Genomic DNA, 22,725 nt, shown 5'->3' with positions numbered 1-22,725 from the left:
GCCTGAGGTCAGTGTTATTATATCTGCCTCCCATTTATAACGATGTAGCCTGAGGTCAGTGTTATTATATCTGCCTCCCATTTATAACAGTGCAGCCTGTGGTTAGTGTTATTATATCTGCCTCTCATATATAACAGTATAGCCTGAGGTCAGTGTTATTATATCTGCCTCCCATATATAACAGTATAGCCTGAGGTCAGTGTTATTATATCTGCCTACCATATATAACAGTGCAGCCTGAGGTCAGTGTTATTATATCTGCCTCCTATATATAACAGTATAGCCTGAGGTCACCGATATTATATCTGCCTCCCATATATAATGACGCAGCCTGAGGTCAGTGTTATTATATCTACCTCCCACATATAAACCTGCAGTCTGAGGTCAGTGTTACTTTATCTGCCTCCCATATATAACAGTATAGCCTGAGGTCACTGATATTATATCTGCTTCCCATATATAACGGTGCAGCCTGAGGTCATTGTTATTATATCTGCCTCTCATATATAAACCTGTAGCCTAAGGTCAGTGTTACTATATCTGCCTCCCATATATAACGGCGCAGCCTGAGGTCAGTTTTATTATATCTACCACCCATATATAAACCTGCAGTCTGAGGTCAGTGTTACTATACCTGCCTCCCATATATAACAGTGTAGCCTGAGGTCAGTGTTATTATATCTGCCTCTCATATATAACAGTGCAGCCTGAGGTCAGTGTTATTATATCTGCCTCCCATATATAACAGTGTAGCCTGAGGTCAGTGTTATTATATCTGCCTCTCATATATAACAGTGCAGCCTGAGGTCAGTGTTATTATATCTGCCTCCCATATATAACAGTGTAGCCTGCGGTCAGTGTTATTATATCTGCCTCTCATATATAACAGTGCAGCCTGAGGTCAGTGTTATTATATCTGCCTCCCATATATAATAGTGCAGCCTGAGGTCAGTGTTATTATACCTGCCTCCAATCTATAACGCTGCAGCCTAAGGTCAGTGTTATTATATCTGCCTCCCATATATAACAGTGTAGCCTGAGGTCAGTGTTATTATATCTGCCTCCCATATATTACAGTGTAGCCTGAGGTCAGTGTTACTATATCTGCCTCCCATATATAACGGTGCAGCCTGAGGTCAGTGTTTGTATATCTGCCTCCCATATATAACGGTGCAGCCTGAGGTCAGTGTTACTATATCTGCCTCCCATATATAACGGTGCAGCCTGAGGTCAGTGTTTGTATATCTGCCTCCCATATATTACAGTGTAGCCTGAGGTCAGTGTTACTATATCTGCCTCCCATATATTACAGTGTAGCCTGAGGTCAGTGTTACTATATCTGCCTCCCATATATAACGGTGCAGCCTGAGGTCAGTGTTACTATATCTGCCTCCCATATATAACGGTGCAGCCTGAGGTCAGTGTTTGTATATCTGTCTCCCATATATAACGGTGCAGCCTGAGGTCAGTGTTATTCAATCTGCCTACCATATATAGATAACTATCTTCATATATAGAGCAGCATCTGGGGTGTCAATATAGATTCAGGGAAGGCAGTTGAAGCTCTTGGAGCTGAGGTGGGTATTTCAGCTTGACACTTTGCAGCCCAAGGAGTACCACCCGGTGCCTTCTCTTATTTTGTGTGTTTTCCTCATGGGGTTGACATTGGAGCAATTTAAAAAAATGAGAAAAGCTGAACTATTTCTCCCATCGTTAATGTGGCGGCAGTCCGTCTCTTTATAATTCTGTCTTCATGGAAACCAACCTGACATTTTAGATTCACCCTTCTTTTTACTGCTGATCCCGCAGAGACATTACACAATATAAACCCGGAGCGAATAGTTATTACATTACACATGCCCCTCCCCCTGTACCGCACAGCTGTATATATTCTGCCCCTCCCCCTGTACCGCACAGCCGTATATATAATGCCCATCCCCCGGTACCGCACAGCAGTATATATCATGCCACTCCCTCTGTACCGCACAGCAGTATATATCATGCCCCTACCCCTGTACCGCACAGCAGTATATATCATGCCCCCACCCCTGTACCGCACAGCAGTATCTATCATGCCCCCACCCCTGTACTGCACAGCAGTATATATCATGCCCCTCCCCCTGTACCACACAGCAGTATATATCATGCCCCCACCCCTGTACCGCACAGCAGTATATATTATGCCCCCACCCCTGTACTGCACAGCAGTATATATCATGCTCCTCCCCCTCTACTGCACAGCAGTATATTATGCCTTTCCCCCTGTAACGCACAGCAGTATATATCATGCCCCTCCCCCTGTACCGCACAGCAGTATATATCATGCCCCTCCCCCTGTACCGCACAGCAGTATATATCATGCCCCTCCCCCTGTACTGCACAGCAGTATATCATGCCCCTCCCCCTGTATCGCACAGCAGTATATATCATGCCCCTCTCCCAGTACTGCACAGCCGTATATATCATGCCCCTCCCCCTGTACCGCACAGCAGTATATATCATGCCCCTCTCCCAGTACTGCACAGCAGTATATATCATGTCCCTCCCCCTGTACCGCACAGCAGTATATATCATGCCCCTCCCCCAGTACTGCACAGCCGTATATAATATCAGGTCACCAGGCTGTGATACCCAGTATACACAGATATAGGGCTTCTTCAGACGAGTAGGATTTTGTCCTGTTTTGTAAAACAGGATGAAACTAAACCCTTGATTTCGGTGGTTGTGTTTTCACTAGCGGGATGCTTGGACATTAATGCTGCGCAGGATCGGACTTGCGCGATCTTTCTACTTTTTTTTTCAAACCCGCAGGGACTAGGGCAGAGTTTGAATAGTCAAAAAAACAACTGGTGCCTGCGCAGATACACTCCGTAGTGGCGAGCGCATTTGCAGATGCAGCAGTCTATTTTAGCCCATATGTACAGATATATACCTGATATATACAGATATGTACTCATATATAATCTATATACAGATATGCACTGATATATATATATATATATATATATATATATATATATATATGTACCTGATAATACACTGATATGTACTAATGTATACAGATATATACGCTGGTATATACCCAATAATATACACGTATAGACTGAAATGTACTGATTTATACCTGATAAAGTATGTACACCCGATAACATACAAATATACAGTGATATGTACTGATATATACAGATATGCAATAATATATACCCAATATATTCTTATTTATACAGATATGAACAGATAGAGTATATACACTGATATATAATCGATATGTACAGATATATACGCAATATATACACTGCTATGTACCGATATATATGGACATGTACAGTCATATACCCTCCATATACATATATGTACTGGCACAGTATATACACAGTAATATGTGGATATAATCAGATATGCGGGGATATATCCTCGCTCTAATTCCCCGCCATTAGGTGTGCTGCAGACCTTCCCCATGGATCGGTTTTGTCCATTTTCGGAGCCTCCAGCAGCTCCCGCCATCATCTCATTTTCCAATAAATTACTTCTCAGGCCAATTAATGTCGCTGTTAATTACTCGATCTACCGCCTGACGAGAATCGCGGCTGAGGGGATAAAATGCAGAAAACAAAGAAGTTCGTTCAGCACAAACAATCCCCGGATGTCCTGATCTGTGATTCTGGAGCTCAGCTGCTCTCACTGCATGCACCACTGTTCTCTGTTATCAGCCAGCTCTCTGCTATTTACACTAGCTGGAGTTCATGGTGGCTGCACTCTCATGTCACCTACTCTGAGGTGACACCGTAGTCTCAGGAAATGGGCTGAGAAGTGCTGAGAAGATGTATAAAAAAAGAAGACTTTTAACTTGTTCATGTGCAAATATGCTTGCGGCTACGGAGCGTATTTGCACATATGTTCGTCTGTTTAAGTCCTTACACATGGAATGCGCACAAATATATACTATTGCAATTTAACGTATTCAGTAAATGATAATGTACACGCGTGTTTGCAGGGTACTGCATATATTATGTACATGAAAAGTACTTGCGAAATATGCGTGACACATACACCCTGTGAGTGCCCCTTAGGGCTCATGCCCGCAGCATTGAACCGATATTGGCTGCGAGTGCAGTGCGCCTACCCGCGTATCACGCACACACGGACATGTGCAGTGTGACTCTTTTTTTTTTAATCCCTACTCTGAAACAGAGCAGGGATGCGGATGAAAATGCCACCCTCATACAATGTATTGCGTATAGACAGCATTTCATACGTTGCATATGCAAGTGTATAGGGTCCTGCCATGTGGTACGCCGAGAAATAGAGTGTGCTGCGATCTATTCCTCGAGTGCATCGGTACGCAGCATCCACACGAACATGTGCATAGAATAGTAAAACACCATTGACTTCCATTGACTCCATTCACCGTGTATCACGCGTCTGTAATGCGCGGTGAAAACACGGTTGTGGCCATGAGCCCTTAGTGTAAAACCACAGGCATATCCCGCTCCGTCTGTGGGCATGAGCCCTTATTAATTTGTTACAATGTGTTAGTGCAGGGCATTTATCAGTGCGGTCCTGGGTGCTTACATCACAGAGCATTGTCTGCACTGGATACAATTGTATCAACTTGTCAGCTGAGTGCAGGACTAGCTAAGTACAGGGTTACTGCCCTGCAATAGAACTCAGAGGATTCCCATTCACTGACAGGAAGCAGAGAACTTGCAACTGATAAATTGAAAAACTGGAGGGAATTTCTCATTATGAGAATTTTTGATGGCACTTTTCTGATTTTTTTTCCATTACTCCAGTTTAAAATGTGACAATTTTTCCAATCTCCTACAATGTAAATTTGTCGATAAACTTGTTGCAGCCTTAACTCTTTAGTGAGGAAGGTATTTTGGACCTAAGTGCTCATTCACATGGGCATGAAATTCATGCAACTGCTTGCTGCACAAAAAAAAATCGCAACTCTAGCTGCGGAAAAATCATCTGAACAGGCGATTTTTTTTTAGCACCAAAGTTTTGAACTTCAACCGCAATCTTTCCACGCTGAGTGGGAGGGACTGAAAATATGCGCTGCTGGAGAGAGATAAAGAGGGTCCCAGGGGCTTCCATTAATCTCCCCATAGGTTCCCTTCATCACCAGGGACTCCCTTCATCTCAGTACAGTTGGAGGGATTCCCCAGCAGCAGGGCTGGAGGGAATTCCCCAGCAGCAGGGTTGAAGGGAATTCCCCAGCAGTACGGCTGAAGGAATTCCTCGGCAGCGGGGCTGGAGGGAATTCTCCAGCATCGGGGCTGGAGGAAATTTCTCAGGAGTAGGGCTAGAGGGAATTCCCCAGCAGCAATACAATTTCCCAATAGTAATAAAACAATAATAAAAAATAAACTCATTAATGAATTAATATCATATACATTGGGATGCATTCAGTATATGTTTATATTACTCATTATCGGGTAGAGATACTGTATATCCTTCATAATTTATGAGCATATTTTGGATATGCCTTTCAGATAACTGTTTCTCTTTTCTGCATTGCCACAAACGTCTGTTTCCTATCCAGCGGCAGGTGCCGTCATTTCTACCTGCTTGCACTCACTTCTGAGTAATATTTATCAGGTAGATATATTGTATATCCCTCATGTGTTATTAGGATATTGTGGATATGCTTTTAAGATACAATGTTCCCTTTCCCTGCAAATCTTCCCTGCTACATATGCCTGTTTTTTTACCCAGTGGCAGGTGCCGGGATCGCTACTTGATTGCACTCATTTCTGTATAGCCCGGTCATTCTATTTCCCGGTGAGCAATAGAACACAGGTATCCTCTTTCTTTTAATTAATTTAACAATTTGTGTTTGTTCTAAATGTCATGTGTGTGTTACATTGTTCAGCTGCTGACAAAGGCCATTTTGGCCAAAACGTGTTCAGCGTTCACAAGTGTAGTATCTGTGAGCTGTATGCTATTTTAACAATAAAGAAGACTTTTTAGCGGTAGAAGCTCCCCTCCTTGTGTTTTTTCCTTGCTAAAGGGAATTCACCAGCAGCGGGGCTGAAGGGAATTCACCAGCAGCAGGACTGCAGGGATTTCCCAAATCCATCCAGCCCACTGCTGGGGAATTCCCTCCAGCCCTGCTGAGATGAACAGAGTCCCCTGAGATAAAGGGAACCCCTGGGGAGATGAAGGGGTTCCCCCGGGGCTTCCCTTCATCTCTCTCTCTCTTTCCAGTGAAGGGAACTACTGTTGAAAGGGGTTTTCCTTCATCACCGGGGACTCACTTCATCTTAATGGGGATGAAGAGTTTCCCCAGCAGCGGGGATGAGGGGATTTCACCACAGTGGAGAGAAAGGGACTTCCCTTCATCCCTGGGGGAACATAGTGCTTCTGGTTTTAGTGGTGCAGCTAACCTCTTTCCCCCTTCCTTTTCTTCAAGCTCTCATAGGAGTCTATGGACACTCCTGAGCTTTGTGCAGCAGGGGATTTAAATTGCTGATGTTCTATCTTTTTAGGGGCAATTTTTGAACGTAGGAAACCATTGGTTCTAATAGTTGTGGGGTTTTTTGCTCGTGTAAACTATCTGCACAAATTCCCTCGTGTGAATGAGCCCTAAGGATGTAACGATTTTTGAGGGATTTTCATTTTTACTTTTTAAAAGACATAACTTTTTTATTTTTCCATCAATATAGTTCTGTGACGGCTTGTTTTCCCAATCATGGCTAAAAATTGCATGAAAGAAGAATAGCCAATCAAGTCCCAATCTTAATTAGCATTTTCTTGTCCATTCACATGGGCGGCTGCAGCGTATTGGCAAAAAAATATGAGTGTGTAAAAATCCCTCGGTCGGCATAAGTCCTCGGAATGACTTCTTATGCCTACATAGAGGCATCTGTAAGCTTTTTCCAGCATTGGACGCAGCTAAACTCCCTCCGCCTCCCTTTTTTTCCCCAGCTCCCATGGAAGTCTATGGGAGCCTGCAGCATCTTTTAACGCTCCATATAAAATTGGTTGCCGATGTCCCATTTTTCATGTCGCGATTTTTTTTATGCACCTAAAAATCGCTCATCTGAATGAATACATTGGAATCCAATGCTTCAGATGGTCGCAATTTTTTGACACGGCTAAATTAGCCGCGTATATACAGTCCTGTGAATAAGTCCTGAGAAGTTCTTACCCCAGCTCTGCAGCCTCTGAAATCAGATGATTGGTGGGGGTAACAAGCAGCGACCCCCTCTGATCATCTACTGATGACTTGTCCTGAAGGGAAAACTTCTTTAGAACTCTTTCACACAGAAGTCGTTTTATCGCTCAGATATCAGCACTAAAACAGCGCAGCTATCTGAGCTTTAAATCGGGTGAACGAATAGCAGCCGCGAGGTCCTGGGTGGGAAGTGGTTCCTGAGAATGGGCGTAAACTTACATTCTATGAATGGGGCAGGCTCAAAAGCTGAACCTGCACTATCTGCAGAGGGACTGATGGCTGGCCTGCTGCTGCAACAGCAGGGATCGGTGTGAACACTGATCCCTGCTGTTAACCCCATACATGCTGAGATCTATATTGATCAAGGCACATACAGGATTCACAGAGGAAGGAGCCCACTCTGTGATGTCATTCGCCCTCTACTACGGTATGTAATTGTAGAGATTGATTGATTCCCATGGCCATCGGATGCCAGACAATGGCTTCCGGATCTGCCATGGCTTGCCATTGCTGTGAGATCCTGCACAGCTATTAAGAAAATGCTAAAACATGTAGCCAAAGAACTTTTTTTTGTTTGTTTCGTCTTTCAAAAATAAGCAATGAAAATTATCAAAAAAGCCATACCTACCCCCAAATCGTTCCAATAAACACTGCAACTTGTTATGCAAAAAAATAAGCTCTCACAGAACTCCGTCCATGGAAAAATTAAAAAGTTATGGCTTTTGAAAAGTGGAGATGAAAATCCCCCCAAAATCGTTGTGTCCATATAGCCAAAATAGGCCGAGTCACTAAAGGGGTTCAGCTTTATGTACATAAGATCGAAAACCGCCTTTCATCGCCCGCAGGGTGCTGATCACATAGTAACCTGGTGTTGATCTCTCCATAGGACAGCTCGGTGGCCGGGTCGTCCCTCCCGTCGGGTTCCTTGTTATAGACAGCCGGCAAAATGTCACATGTTCGCCTGAAAAAATAAATGCAACTTATGAAAAGAAGTGTAAAAGGTATTAATGTAACAAGCGAGGAACGGCAGCCAATAAATCACAGAGCAGAACCTGCGGCCGAACCTCACATCACCGTGTCAAGAGCTGATCGGCGCTGACACCATAATCACATGACCTCAGGTAAGCCAGATGTTGTACTGACACCACCAAAAATGTGAGAAGACCTTCAACCCCGAGCAGTGAAGAATCTCACATGTATTCAGTGGGAACGGCAGTGATGAAATGTATTGACAAGTCTGATGGTTTGCAGAAGTGAAGAGACGATTCGTGAATTCATCATCTGCTTTACATCTGACTCACAATGATGGGAAATTACGAGATCAGCGCCGGCCGGGATGCAGAGTCCCATCACATCGCCTATTACTACTCATTAATATTGTTTATTATTGTGTTCTGCTTATTACAAAGTAACTATTTGTTGTTATTATTACTACGTCGCCCCCTGCAGTTACTGCACATAATGGGGTTCAGGTTTATGGGGACGGCAGAAGATTCTTGTTAGACTTGGGTAATAGTAAGATAAATTCCTCAGAGTTTATAAAGATCAAGCAACAATTAAATTAAAGGCCTTCAGTAATTAACTTGTCGTCATTTCCATTCCCGGAACACTCAGCGCAGATTGCAAGAAAGTTCTACAGAGGTTGGAAAGAAGCCATGGAAAAGTGAGAGCCTGTCTACTGCCAGGGGCATAATAAATGTACACGTCCCTTCATACTGCATCACCGCTGCTCTCTGGAGAATGGATAAGCTGCATTCTCAGTGATGTCACTGCCACTCTCTGGTGAAGGGAAAGGCTGTATTCTCAGTGATGTCACCGCCGCTCTATAATGAATGGATAAACTGCATTCTCTGTTATGTCACCACTGCTCTCTAGTGAATGAATAAACTGCATTCCCAGTGAAGTCACTGTTGCTCTCTGGTGAATGAATAACTGCATTCTCAGTTATGTCACCACTGCTCTCTAGTGAATAGATAAGCTGCATTCTCAGTGATGTCACCGCTGCTCTCTAGTGAATAGATAAGCTGCATTCTCAGTGATGTCACCGCTGCTCTCTAGTGACTAGATAATCTGCATTCTCAGTGGTCGCTCTCTGGGAAATGGATAATTTGCATTATCAATGATGTCACCGCTGCTCTCTAGTGAATGGATAAGCTGCATTCTCAGTGAAATTACTGCCGCACTCTGGGGAATGGATAAGCTGCATTGTCAGTGATGTCACCACTGCTCTCTAGTGACTAGATAATCTGCATTCTCAGTGATATCACCACAGCTCTCTGGGGAATGGATAATCTGCATTCTCAATGATGTCACCGCTGCTCTCTAGTGAATGGATAAGCTACATTCTCAGTGATGTCACCATTGCTCTCTAGTGAATGCATAAATGGCATTCTCAGTGATATCACTGCCGCTCTCTGGGAAATGGATAAGCTGCATTCTCAGTGATGTCACTGACGCTCTCTAGTGAAGGGAAAGTCTGCATTCGCAATTATGTACGCGCTGCTCTTTAGTGAAGGGAAAGGCTGCATTCTCAGTGATGTAACCACTGCTCTCTGGTGAAAGGAAAGGCTGCATTATAAGTGATGCTACCATTGTTCTCTAGTGAATTGACAGGAGCATTTTCAATTATGTCACCACAGGTCTCTAGTAAATGGATAGGCTGCATTCTCAGTGATGTCACTGCTGCTCTCTAGTGAATGGATAGGCTGCATTCACAGTGATGTCCTCACTGCTCTCAAGTGAATGGACAAGCTGCATTCTCAGTGATGTCACCAGTGTTCTCTAATGAATAGAGTCTGCATTATCAGTGATTTCACCACTGCTTTCTAGTGCACAGAATGGCTTAATTCTCATTGATATTAACACTACCCTCTAGTGAAAGGAAAACTGCATTATCAGTGATGCCACCACTGCTCTTTAGTGAATTGATAGGCTGCATTCTCAGTTTTCTCACCGCTGCTCTCTAGTGAATGGAAAGGCTACATTCTCGGTGATGTCACTGCAGCTCTCTAGTGAATGGAAAGGCTGCATTCTCAGTGATGTCACTGCGGCTCTTTAGTGAATGGAAAGGCTCCATTCTCGGTGATGTCACTGCTTCTCTCCGGTGATGTCACCTCTGCTCTCTAGTGTATAGAGCCTGCATTCTCAATTATGTCACTGCTGCTCTCTAGTGAATGAATAAGCTGCATTCTCAGTGATGTCACCCCATCTCTCCAGTGAATGGAAAGGCTGCATTCTCAGTGATGTCATCGCTGCTCTCTAGTGAATGGAAAGTCTACATTTTCGGTGAGGTCACCGCTTCTCTCCAGTGATGTCATCTCTGCTCTCTAGTGTATAGAGCCTGCATTCTCAGTGATGTCACCGCTGCTCTCTAGTGAATAAATAAGTTGCATTCTTAGTGATGTCACTGCTTCTCTTCAGTGAACAGAAAGGCTGCATTCTCAGCGATGTCACTGCTGATCTTTAGTGAATAGAGTCTGCATTCTCAGTGATGTCACCCCTGTTCTCTAGTGACTGCCTCATCGCCACCTTTGCTCCACAGCTGAAATCCTTCCTAATCTTTTTACCTTATAAACTCATTGAAGAAACAAATCCCCAGTCATCGCTTACATTGTGCATTGCTGTCCTCCAGTCTGTGTTTAATAACACTGCATACCTTCCTGCAGAGTGATACATTGTAGCGAGTCTCTGTTGTCACCTTTGCCCCGGTGACTACCTTCATGTAATTTTTCATCGTCATCTTTTCGCCCTGACGTCGCTTAGAAGCAGATGTTGTGACAGATCGAAAAAGTGGAATTTGTTGTGAAACCAATCAATAGCACCTGTCACATGTCACACAGCGGAGCGCAGGTTACACGAAAATCGCTTCCACGTGTTTCCCACAATAAATTCGGGCACATAAAATAACGCAGATCTGCACTGCCCAAGGATACAGTCATTCAGGGTGAACCTTGACCTTCGGGGGCACATCACAAGGGGAAGGGGGGGGGGTGAATTTACTGCTTAATAGTGGGAGTGGGGGCTGTCTGCGAAAACCTCATGATAGATCATAAGCGAGCAGAACCATAACTGCAGCTGTGGGTGAAAATAACGTGTAAGCAGCTCTGTATTTGATGGGAAATAATACATGATGTGATAACAGAATTATGACTGCAGGTCTAAAGGTGACTATATAAGAACATGATGCAACAGTAGATTTGTGAGTGCAGCTCTGAAGGCAGCTGGAGTAACAGACATAAAGAACAGTCACTTCAGCTTGGGATGTAATGACTATAAGACATGATGCAACAGCAGAAATGTGACTACAGCTCTGGATCTGATAAGTATAAGACATGTTATGGCAGTATAATTATGAGTGCAGCTTTGAAGGTGACTGGAGTAGCAGACATAAAGTAACACCAGCACAGGGACTTCAGCTCTGGATGTAAAGAAATGCCGGAGCTGAGCACAGAGGGCAATAAGCGTAGGCAGCATGACAGGGTTAACGGGGAGTGAAGAGGTCAACTAATCCAGGAGAATGCTGGGAAGCTAAGGGGGTGGAGTTTTTACAGAAAAGTGTGAGAGGAGGAGCCAGACCAGTAGCTAAAGAGCCAGGAGAAGGAAGACCAGAGCCATGGAAGAAGAGTCCCACCTGCCCGCCCTAGGATTACGGGAGGAGACGACCAAACGGGGTAAGAAAGCATTGTCATGGCAGTGGTGAGGGGTTCTTGGAGTCAGCAGAAAAGTATGGTGCGGGAAGGCAGGGGCTGAATAGCTACCTTCCCCTTTAATTGTTTAATTGGTGGGTCTGTCGCCTCTTTGCTTTGCCAGGTCGGTGCCCTGCAAAGTTGGTGGGTGTGGCTAGCCAGGGTATGGCTAGTCGGCCTCGGTGTTAGAAGGTCGGCGACTAGAGGCGAGTTGGTGAGCCTTCCGAGTCAGTTGGTTTGCGGCGGGAGGTGTGTGTTGGGAAATAGGGTCGCCCGAGTCGGTTACTATGCGACGGGCGGCAGTTACAACTATTTCCCAGGTGTTGAGGCAACAGAGTGGTATGGTACAGGGCTCCAAGGATCTCTCCCCAGTTTTCCAGAGGGTTATAAAATGTTGTTTGTTTGTCAATAAATATGGCTGATGTGGCCAAAATTATCCAAAAATGAAATGGTGTCAGTGGTTACTTTAGGTAAGTGGGGTGAGGGAGGTTTTGAAGGGGCGATGGCTACAGTGGAGACAACTCTGTTATGCCCTGGTCATGAGTATAAGACATGATGAGACAGCAGAATTGTGTCTGCAGCTCTGGATGTGACTGGAGTAGCAGACAAAGTAAAAACAGCTCTGGATGTGATAAGTGTAAGGGCTAATGCCCATGGCCTTGTCGGACTCTGCAAGAGGAATACCGCAGCGGAGTCTGTCACGGCGCCCCCCCAAGACCCCATACTCACCTCCAGATCTGGTGAGTAGCTCCCGCATGACACTGCTGGCACTCATGCGGAAATATAGCGTGATGGGCGGCTTCAATTGACTATAATAATAGCCGTCCGCACGTATTCCCGCGGCAAATAGAACATGCTGTGGGTAATTTCAAGCTGCAGAATTCCGCGATCGAATTCCGCAGCGTGTACATTGAGCTATTAGGTTCAATAGAACCTAATAGCTGCAGTGAAACGCCGCGGATTTCTGCCGCGTTTTACGCCGCGGAAATCCGGCTGTAGGCATTAGCCCTAAGACATGTTTCAACAGCAGAATTGTGTCTGCAGCTCTGGATGTGACTGATGTAGGACACAAAGTAACAGCATATGTTGAGCATGACATGATTCAACAGCGGAATTGTGCCTGCAGCTCTGGATGTAACTGCAGTAGCAGACAAAGTAAAAAAAGCTCTGGATGGGATAGGTGTTAGATATGTTGCAACAGCAAAATTGTGTCTGCAGCTCTGGATGTGAGAAAAGTATTAAGTGATGCATAAACACAATGTTCTTGCCCTGAGCGGATACACATTTGGATTATTAGATGCAGTTTTCGCCATTTCTTTGGTTGTCTTGGCGAGTGACGTCCATCTTGTCCTGGAACATTTCCCCTAATCTAACAATTACCGGTAAATCCTCTGCTCTCGGGCCGGCCCGCTGCGTCTGTTATTTCTCCGAATCAGTATAAATCCCATATAAAGTTGTAAAAACAAACTCAAGATTTGCCAGTAAAGCTTTGGAATCGGAGATTGCGCTCAGAATAAATTAGTCGCCGTTTTCTCCCAGCTCCGCAGCGTTTCATTGTTGTCAGCGAGATGCATTAAATGTGATTTACAGATAATATATGTTGTTCACAACCTCTAATCACAAGTGTAATCAAGATCCGGGATGTACGGAACGCCGCACTGAGATTTTACTACTTTCAAATTGTCAATATTATTTACACAGTGGGGAGATTGTATCAGGAGATGAGCAGCGGCGGTGCTGGAACCGACTGCAAAACGTGCGGCTGCCGGGTGTGCGGAGGATTAGGATCCAGCCGCGGTGCACACTCACTAATCCACTGTGTGATGCTGAAGATACTGCTGCAAGGCTGGGGGGCAGGGCATGCTGCTGCATTCATAATACATGGACAATGGCTGCTGGAGAAGTATTTTGCCTCCTACAATGAAAGCTTCACATGACATAACACAGGTGTCCCCTGATCACCATTACACAGGTCACATAGAGAATGAGTCTGTGTATACAGCAATCACTGTGTACATACATTACTTATCCTGAGTTACATCCTGTACTCCAGAGCTGCACTCACTATTCTGCAGGTGGGGTCACTGTGTACATATATTACTTATCCTGTACTGATCCTGAGTTACATCCTGCATTATACTCCAGAGCTGCACTCACTATTCTGCTGGTGGAGTCACTGTGTACATACATTACTTATCCTGTACTGATCCTGAGTTACATCCTGTATTATACTCCAGAGCTGCACTCACTATTCTGCTAGTGGAGTCACTTTGTCCATACATTACTTATCCTGTACTGACCCGAGTTACATCCTGTATTATACTCCAGAGCTGCACTCACTATTCTGCTGCTGGAGTCACTGTGTACATACATTACTTATCCTGTACTGATCCTGAGTTACATCCTGTATTATACTCCAGAGCTGCACTCACTATTCTGCTGGTGGTGTCACTGTGTACATACATTACTTATCCTGAACTGATCCTGAGTTACATCCATAGAATCATAGAATGGTAGAGTTGGAAGGGACCTCCAGGGTCATTGGGTCCGACCCCCTGCTCAATGCAGGATCACTAAATCATCCCAGACAGATGTCTGTCCAGCCTCTTAAGACTTCCATTGAAGGAGAACTCACCACCTCCTGTGGTAACCTGTTCCACTCATTGATCCCCCTCACTGTCTAATATCTAATCTGTGTCTCCTCCCTTTCTGTTTCATCCCATTGCTTCTAGTCTTTCCTTGTACAAATGAGAATAGGGCTGATCCCTCTGCACTGTGAGATGGCAGAGTTCATTCTCAGGATTGGGGTGTCCCAGGGGCTTCGAAGTGGCGTAGGGGCTCCATACAAAGTCTATTAAGTCTCAACACTGCTTGCAATGATAGCCGAACTGATACAGCACTCAGCCGAGCACTTCTGCCCATTCGCTTTAGCAATTGGTGGGGTCTCAACATCTGGACCTGATATGTCACTATTACTTGTCAAAAGTTTGTAAAAAAGTTAAAGGAGATGTCTCGAGGAAGCAGTTAAATTTTTTTTTTGCCCAGTTCCCCCCATTAAGCATACATAACTAAGCCCCCCTGTAAATGACATTTCTAGCTGGTTCGTACTTACCGTTCCAGCGTTTCAGCAACTTATAAAAGTTTCCTCAAGATGGCCGCCGGCTCTTTCCCCGTCGCTCGCTGCAGCCCGACGTGCGCGCTCCCGAGACGCCGCCAGCTGTGTCTCCATGGCAACCGGACGCATCGCAGCCGCCGACCAGACGCCCCGCAGCCGCCGACCAGACGCCCACCGCCAGGCAGCAGGTAACCGGCGCTAGCCCCCGGCTCCCCAGCGCTAGACCCTCAGCCCAGGTGAAGGCCCCGGAGCCTAGCGGCAGCCCCCCCATCGCAGCGGCAGCCCCCCCCCGGCCTAGCGACAGCCCCCCCCCGGCCTAGCGCTAGTTCCCCCATCACAGCGGCAGCCCCCCCCCGGCGCAGCGACAGCCCCCCCGGCCTAGTGACAGCCCCCCCATCGCAGCGGCAGCCCCCCCCCGGCCTAGCGCTAGTTCCCCCATCACAGCGGCAGCCCCCCCCCCCGGCGCAGCGACAGCCCCCCCGGCGCAGCGGCAGCCCCCCCCCGACCCATCACTTACCTGAGACGCTTCTCGGGGCTGCTGGGCTGGGCTGGGCTTCTCCGCTGGGCAGCTCCACTTTCTGCACCTTCCTCTAACAGAGGATGGTACAGAATGGCCGCTGCAGCGCGCTCCCGAGCAGTGACAGCTCGTCTGCGCATGCGCAGAAGAGCTGTAGCGGGGAGCACACTGAAGCGGCTCGTGCTGAATGGAGAAGACCGGACTGCGCAAGCGCGTCTAAAAAAGCAAGCTGCCGGCGAATTTAGACGGAACCATGGAGACGAGGACGCTAGCAACGGAGCAGGTAAGTGAATAACTTCTGTATGGCTCATATTTAATGCACAATGTACATTACAAAGTGCATTAATATGGCCATACAGAAGTGTATAGACCCACTTGGTTTCGCGAGACCACCCCTTTAAGTCTTCTCTCAGCCTTCTCTTCTGCAAGCTAAACATTCCCAGATCCTTTAACCGTTCTTCATAGGACATGATTTGCAGACCGCTCACCATCTTGGTAACTCTTCTCTGAACTTGCTCCAGTTTGTCTATGTCTTTTTTTACAGTGGGGTGCCCAGAACTGGACACAGTATTAGGCGTCATGAAATTGGTGACTGTTTCCACTAGCAACTAGCAGAATCATGAGTGCAGCTGTGGAGTACAGTACAATATGTCTCAGTGCAGGATAAGTCCGCTGGTCTCATGTTTGCTTTCAATGAGACCTCATCTAGGGGTGACAACTCCTTCAGACAGTGTAGTGGCGGTCCGTAGTGGTTGTCATCTGTTTCCCATGTTGGAGGCCTGGATTACGCAGCAGCAGCTGAGTCGGATATTACAGGCTCCTCGCTGAAGGACGGCTCATTAGATCTCTTTCATATCTCAGGTTGCTGGATCTGCTCGTAGAACGGCATCTGTCTCAGCGAAGAAAGAATTCATCAAATTTCCTGTTACCAAAAACCTTCCAGAAGACGTTCCCTCCGGACAGACGCGCTGACATCGCCCCAAATCCAGGCTCACGTCTCCCAGCTGCAAAATCCCAACATACAAAACAAAACATGGTGGAAACATCAGGTGCTGCTGAATACGAGATCAGGAACATGGCGGCGATCTGCAGCGCCGAGTACCCGGTCATCTGGTATTATTCTAGGTCTGCCGATTTCCCGGCTGCTCTCAGAGGGTAGATCCGCAGATCGTTCCTGCTTGCTACTCTTCTTCACCTAAATGTCATTTGACAGACTAGTTACTATGTACCTGCTGCTTGACAACATCATTTAATGACTGGCTCTAATACCCTGTTGTACCACCTCTAGGTTGGACACAAAATGTGATCCGGGTGGGCATGGAGGCTCTAGTACCCTGTTGTACCCCCTCTTGCTTGGATACAAGATGTGATCCGGGTGGGCATGGAGGCTCTAGTATCCTGTTGTACCACCTCTAGCTTGTATATTGTAAGGTCACTGTTCATGTCTGCCGCCCTGATGCAGTTCCGGGCAGCTGCTAGTGTCCTTCTGCTCTCCCTGTCTGCTTTCATCCAGCACTGAGAAGGTTCACCAGCTCTCTGGTTCTCAGCTCACTTGAGGGGTTAATTAGGCATTACTCCTTTATTTAAATTAAGCTGGTGCACTTCCTTCTGGCCTCTGAATTGGTGTTTGTTAGTTCCTGATACTCAGCTTTCTTTGGTCACTCTGTTCTGTCTTAATTCTGTGTTTGCAGTCTGCTCTGTCTGATCTGTGTCTCGTCTGCCTTTCTGTGTTGGGTCTGTTTCTTGTCTACTGTTCTGTCTGAGGCTTCTTGCATATCAGATCTGTTTGTACGTTTTGTTTTCAGTTGTCAGTTCCCATTCCTGTCTATGGTTTGCCCTTACTCTGTCCTGCATCTGTGTGCTCCTCTGTCTGCTGCCTGTTCCTGTGTTTGTTACCCCATCAGGGATAGTCAGACCCGAGGTTCCAGCACGGGGCCGCCCTTATCAGGGCGATCGCCTTGCTTTTAGGTAGGGGTCTGCCATTCCCTCTGCAGTCGGTCTCCCTGTTCCTGGCAACAGTTTCTCTATCTGAGGAGTCAGCTGCCAACCACTCCAGGACTGGACTCAGCCTTGTGGATTATTCCAGTGGATCCACATTCCTTAAATCCGTAACAGATACAAGATGTGATACAGGTGGGCATGGAGGCTCTAGTACCCTGTTGTACCACCTCTAGCTTGAAAACAAGATGTGAAACATCCAGGCATGAAGGCTCTAGTACCCTGTTGTATAACTTCTAGCTTGGTTACAAGATGTGATACAGGCAAGCATGGAGGCTCTAGTACCCTGTTGTACCACCTCTAGCATGTATACTAGATGTGATATTGGTGGGCATGGAGGCTCTAGTACCCTGTTGTACTGCCTCTAGCTTGGATACATGATGTGATATGTGTGGGCATGTAGGCTCTAGTACCCAGTTGTACCACCTTTAGCTTAAATACGAGATATGAAATGGGTGGCATGGAGACTCTAGTACCCTGTTGTACTGACTCTAGCTTGTATAGAAACATACAGGTTCTTTATGGTATATTGCAGCATATCACTCCATGTTTGCTGTAACTGAGCCTATGGATTATGCAAACTTGTAGGCTGTTGAAGTTGGCATCTCACTTGGTCTCATACATGTTTTATTGGCAATAGATCTAGCGACCAGGCAGCCACGGAAGTGTGACAATGTTGTGGGGGCTCCTGTGACCCCCATGTGTGTGCGGCCGAGCATTATCCTGCTGGAGGCCGCCATGAGAGGAACACGTGTGGCTGCAGGATGTCCTGAACATATCGCTGAGCTGTCATTTTCCCTCGTACCACCACTAGGCGGGACCGACTGTTGTATGTGATGGCCCTCCAGTCCATCACATCAGCAGGGGGCAGTGTGCTGCTCCACAGCAAAGGCAGGATTGAGTGGCTCACGCCAAGGTCTTCAGTAACAAAGCAAGATTCATCACTGAAGACAACCTGGTTCCACTTTGCAGCATCCAGTTTTGTTCACAACACAACTGCAAACAAAAGTGATGGGGGGGGGGGGGGGGTCAAAAGCAGTTTACCTAGTGGGCGCCGTGAAACCAAATGTGCTTCAGCCAAGTGCCTGGAAATCGATCCGGGAGACACAGGGGCGCAACGATGGCGCCCCCTGTCACTGGATGGCATACAATGAAATAGTTGGAATTGCTCATGCTTGTCGAATGATCAGATACTCCTCTCTACTGGTGGTCTGTAGGGGGTGTCCTGAGACCGGTCACCTTGTGTGCCCTCACACATCCACTGGTTCCAACACCTCCTAACAATCTGGTCAGACGCTCCTCTCTGCTAGTGGTCTGTAGGGGGCGTCCTGAGCCCAGTCACCTTGTGTGCCCTCACAGATGCACTGTTCTTAACACCTCCTAACAGTCTGGTCAGATGCTCCTCTCTGCTAGTGGTCTGTAGGGGGCATCCTGAGCCTGGTCACCTTGTGTGCCCTCACACATCCACTGGTCCCAACACCTCCTAACAGTCTGGTCAGACGCTCTTCTCTATTGGTGGTCTGTCAGGGGGTCCTGAGTCCAGTCACCTTCTGTGCCCTCACACATCCACTGGTCCAAACAGTCTGGTCAGATGCTCCTCTCTACTGGTGGTCTGTAGGGGGCGTCCTGAGCCCGGTCACCTTGTGTGCCCTCACACATCTACTGGTCCCAACATCTCCTAACAGTCTGATCAGACGCTCCTCTCTACTGGTGGTCTGTAGGGGGTGTCCTGAGCCTGATCACCTTGTGTGCCATCACACATCAACTGGTCCCAACACCACCTAACAGTCTGGTCACTACACACAAGGAGCCTCCGAGAGCCTTTTATAAACCAAGGGGGAACCAATTTTAGGGCCTCTGGTGACAAGACTGTTCATCTAATCATCACAACTCTCATCACTTACAGAGATGCCTGAGATGGAATTGCAGGACGAGTTTAGCAGAATAACAATTATTTCTAGGGGTGCTATTGTTTTGGACAAAGAGTATGTGTGGAATAAGCAAAGCTGACTACAGGTGTACACAGAGTGAATAGCCGGTCTTTAGTTAGGATCTGTAGATCCCAGAAACCCAGATAATAAAGGTGAGCGTCCTACATAGAAAGAATAGGCCTGGCTCACACGGGCATGCACGGATCCGGCTGCTGAGTCCCATAGCCGAATCTGTGTGTGCCTGCAGAAATAGACATTAAAAGACAGCTTCTTACTTCTCCGGATCCAGTGTGGATCTCCTCCGTCGCAGCCGGATCTTTTTTCTTCAGCACGGCTGATGCGCATTGTCTTTTTTTTAAATTCCCTGCTTTCTCGTGGATCCACAGCACGTCCGCAGTGACAGCTGCAGGTGTGCCACGGATGGGACGGCTTCCATTGACTTCAATGGAAGCCATCCCTGTGGAATCCACAGAAAAATAGAGCATCCTGCGATTTCTTCCCGCGTGTGCGACCCGCACGCCTGGAAATAAATAACATCCGCATGCTAAAAAGACGCTTTGTGGGTGCCCATTTATCCCTATGGGCAGCTTGATTTGCGGATCTCCCGCGTGGGTGCCCCTGCACAGGTTCTTGCAAATCAAATCTGCCTGTGTGAGCCAGGCCTTAGTGAGAATCAGCAGACCTCAAACTGCCAGATATAGAGAGATGAGGTCCTGCATAAAGAGAATCAGCAAACTTTAGAGAGGACCTGCAGACCCAATACAGAGAGAATGGCCAGCCTTTAGTGCGACTCTGATGCAGAAAAATGAGGTCCTACAGCTAACAAATCATCAGATCTAAGAGAAGCTCTATAGACCAAAGACCCCCAGGAGTAAAGCTATAATGTACTACATAGAGAATCACTAGCCCTAGATGGGAAATTGCACATCCCAGATCTCTACCTTTGTCTGCCAGCCACATAGAGGTGAGGGTCCTACATCTCTATGAGAATTACCAGACCTTAGAGAAGACCTGCAGACCCAAATCCACCAGGCATAAATCGATGAGGTTAGATGCATAGCTTGATGGCCCCGATGCAAAATCTGTAACAAGAAGCCCTACCTACCATGTCCTGTTCATAATAATGGTGTCTTCGTATGTGATTGAGGGGCCTTTGTGCCCCCTAAGGCTTCAGGGCCCAGTAACGACTGCTACCCCTGCATCCCCTATAATTATGCCGCTGTATGAGGTCTCACACAGAGAGAATGGCTAGCCCTAGATAAGGATCTGCTCACCCCAGACCTTCACTAATGTCTCTCAGCCATGAAGGGATGAGGTCCTAAATAGGGAGAATCACCAATCTGGACCCCAAACCTCCAGATATAAGGGTTGAAGTCCTACACAGAAAATCACCAGTGCTAGATAGAGAACTGCTGCCCCCAAGCCCCCATATATAAATGTATCAGGTCATACACAGAAACAGTATCCAGCACTTAGTCAAGATCTGCAGACCCTAGACCTCCACTAAAGTCTCCCAGCCATCATGAGATAATATCCTACATAGAGAGAATTATCAGCCCTAGATGAGGACCCACAGCCCCTAAACCTCCAGAAATAAAGGGATGAGGTCCTAGACAGAAACAGTATCTAGCACTTAGTCAAGATCTGCAGACCCTAGATCTCCACTAAAGTCTTCCAGCCATGATGGGATGATATCCTACATAGAGAGAATCATCAGCCCTAGATGAGAACCTGCAGCCCCCAAACCTCCAGAAATAAAGGGTTTGAGATTCTACACGGAGAGAATAGACAGCCATTAGTGAGGCTCTGCGGCGGACCTCAGACCTTCACTAATATCTTCCAGCCATAAATGGATGAGGGCAAAGGCGTAACTTGAAGATTTAGGGCCCCAATGCAAAATCTGTAACTATAATGCTTTATTCATACTACTAGGCTCCTTATATGGAGAAGAGAGGCCTTATGGGCCCCCTAAGGGTCCTTGGCCTGGGTGCAACCGCATCCCCTCCACCCCCTATAGTTACGCCCCTGGATGAGGGTCCTACATAGAGAGAATCATCAGACCTTAGTGATGATCTGCAGACACAAACCTAGAGGTTTATTAGGAAGAAGTCCTAACTAGATAGAATGGCGAGCCTTACATGAGGGTGTGCAGAGCCCAGACCTCCACTATTGTTTCCTAGCCGTGACTGGATGAGACTAGAGAGAGCGGCCAATCCTTAGTGAGGATCTGCAGACCCAGTCCTCCAGAGATGACGAGATGAGGTCGTAGAGCTCTACCCGGTCCTTCGTCACACCACGTCCTCTCATCCATCCAGACCCCGCGCGCAGACTCTGATGAACCTTATGGGAGAAATGAAGGAGAGTGTAAACATGGGATGTGGACATTTTGCAACATAGCTAAAAAATAAATGGCACCACAGGCAATGATACAAGTTTTACTGGATACATTAAAAAGGCATTAAATGCACAGCTGTTATAAGTGTCTTTAAGCTGATAAATGAAGTGTCTCATAAATTGTGCGATTTGTCAGCTAATAACGCCATTTTATCTGCTTTAACATATGCCTTGCTAGTTCATGAAGCATTATTGTAAGTGCCAGGAGGAGATAATGTGCGTTTTACAGTGTTATGTCTTAAGTGGGACGGATCATTGGCTGTGGAGAAGCGTCTTAATAAATCTCTTAGGCTTTGTTAATTGCACTCAATGAAGTGTCACTGTTAAAACACAAGATGTGATAGAGAAAGCTGAACATAATGTCTTTCAGTTTTACAATTAACAGTTCACTAGGCAAATCGACCAAAAAGACCATCATTTGTTGCAGCCTTATTAACTTACCAGTTTTTTTTCCCTACTCAAGGTCATAATTGGGAATTGTCCCAGAAATATCCTGCAGAGCTCTGATCAAGGTGCGAGAGCAAAGCAAAAGTGCAATAATAGGAAGAAGAAGAGGAGACTGGCGGCATCACCAAGTAACGAAGAGGACGGAACCGCAATAAACAATGAGCAGAAGGAGAATGCAACTGAAGGTCCAGTGCAGTAGTGGAATAAACCCTACTCAGACTGTTTTTGAGAAATTTGCAGTAAAAGTTTTTAACCCCTTCAGGACCAGACATTTCTGTTTTTTTTGTTTTTTTTAAATCTTCGTTTTTTCGTCCGCAGTTTTCAAGGGGCATAATTTTTTAATCTTTTCCATTGACATAGTTGTACGATCACTTGTTTTTTGCAGAGTGAGTTGTATTTTTAATGGCACCATTTAATGTACTGTATAGGGGCTCAGTCACACAAGCGCCGATGCG

This window comes from Eleutherodactylus coqui, chromosome 10 (assembly GCF_035609145.1).
Source record: "Eleutherodactylus coqui strain aEleCoq1 chromosome 10, aEleCoq1.hap1, whole genome shotgun sequence".
In the NCBI taxonomy this organism is placed as follows: Eukaryota; Metazoa; Chordata; class Amphibia; order Anura; family Eleutherodactylidae; genus Eleutherodactylus; species Eleutherodactylus coqui.
Note: the sequence above shows the minus strand (reverse complement) of the source record.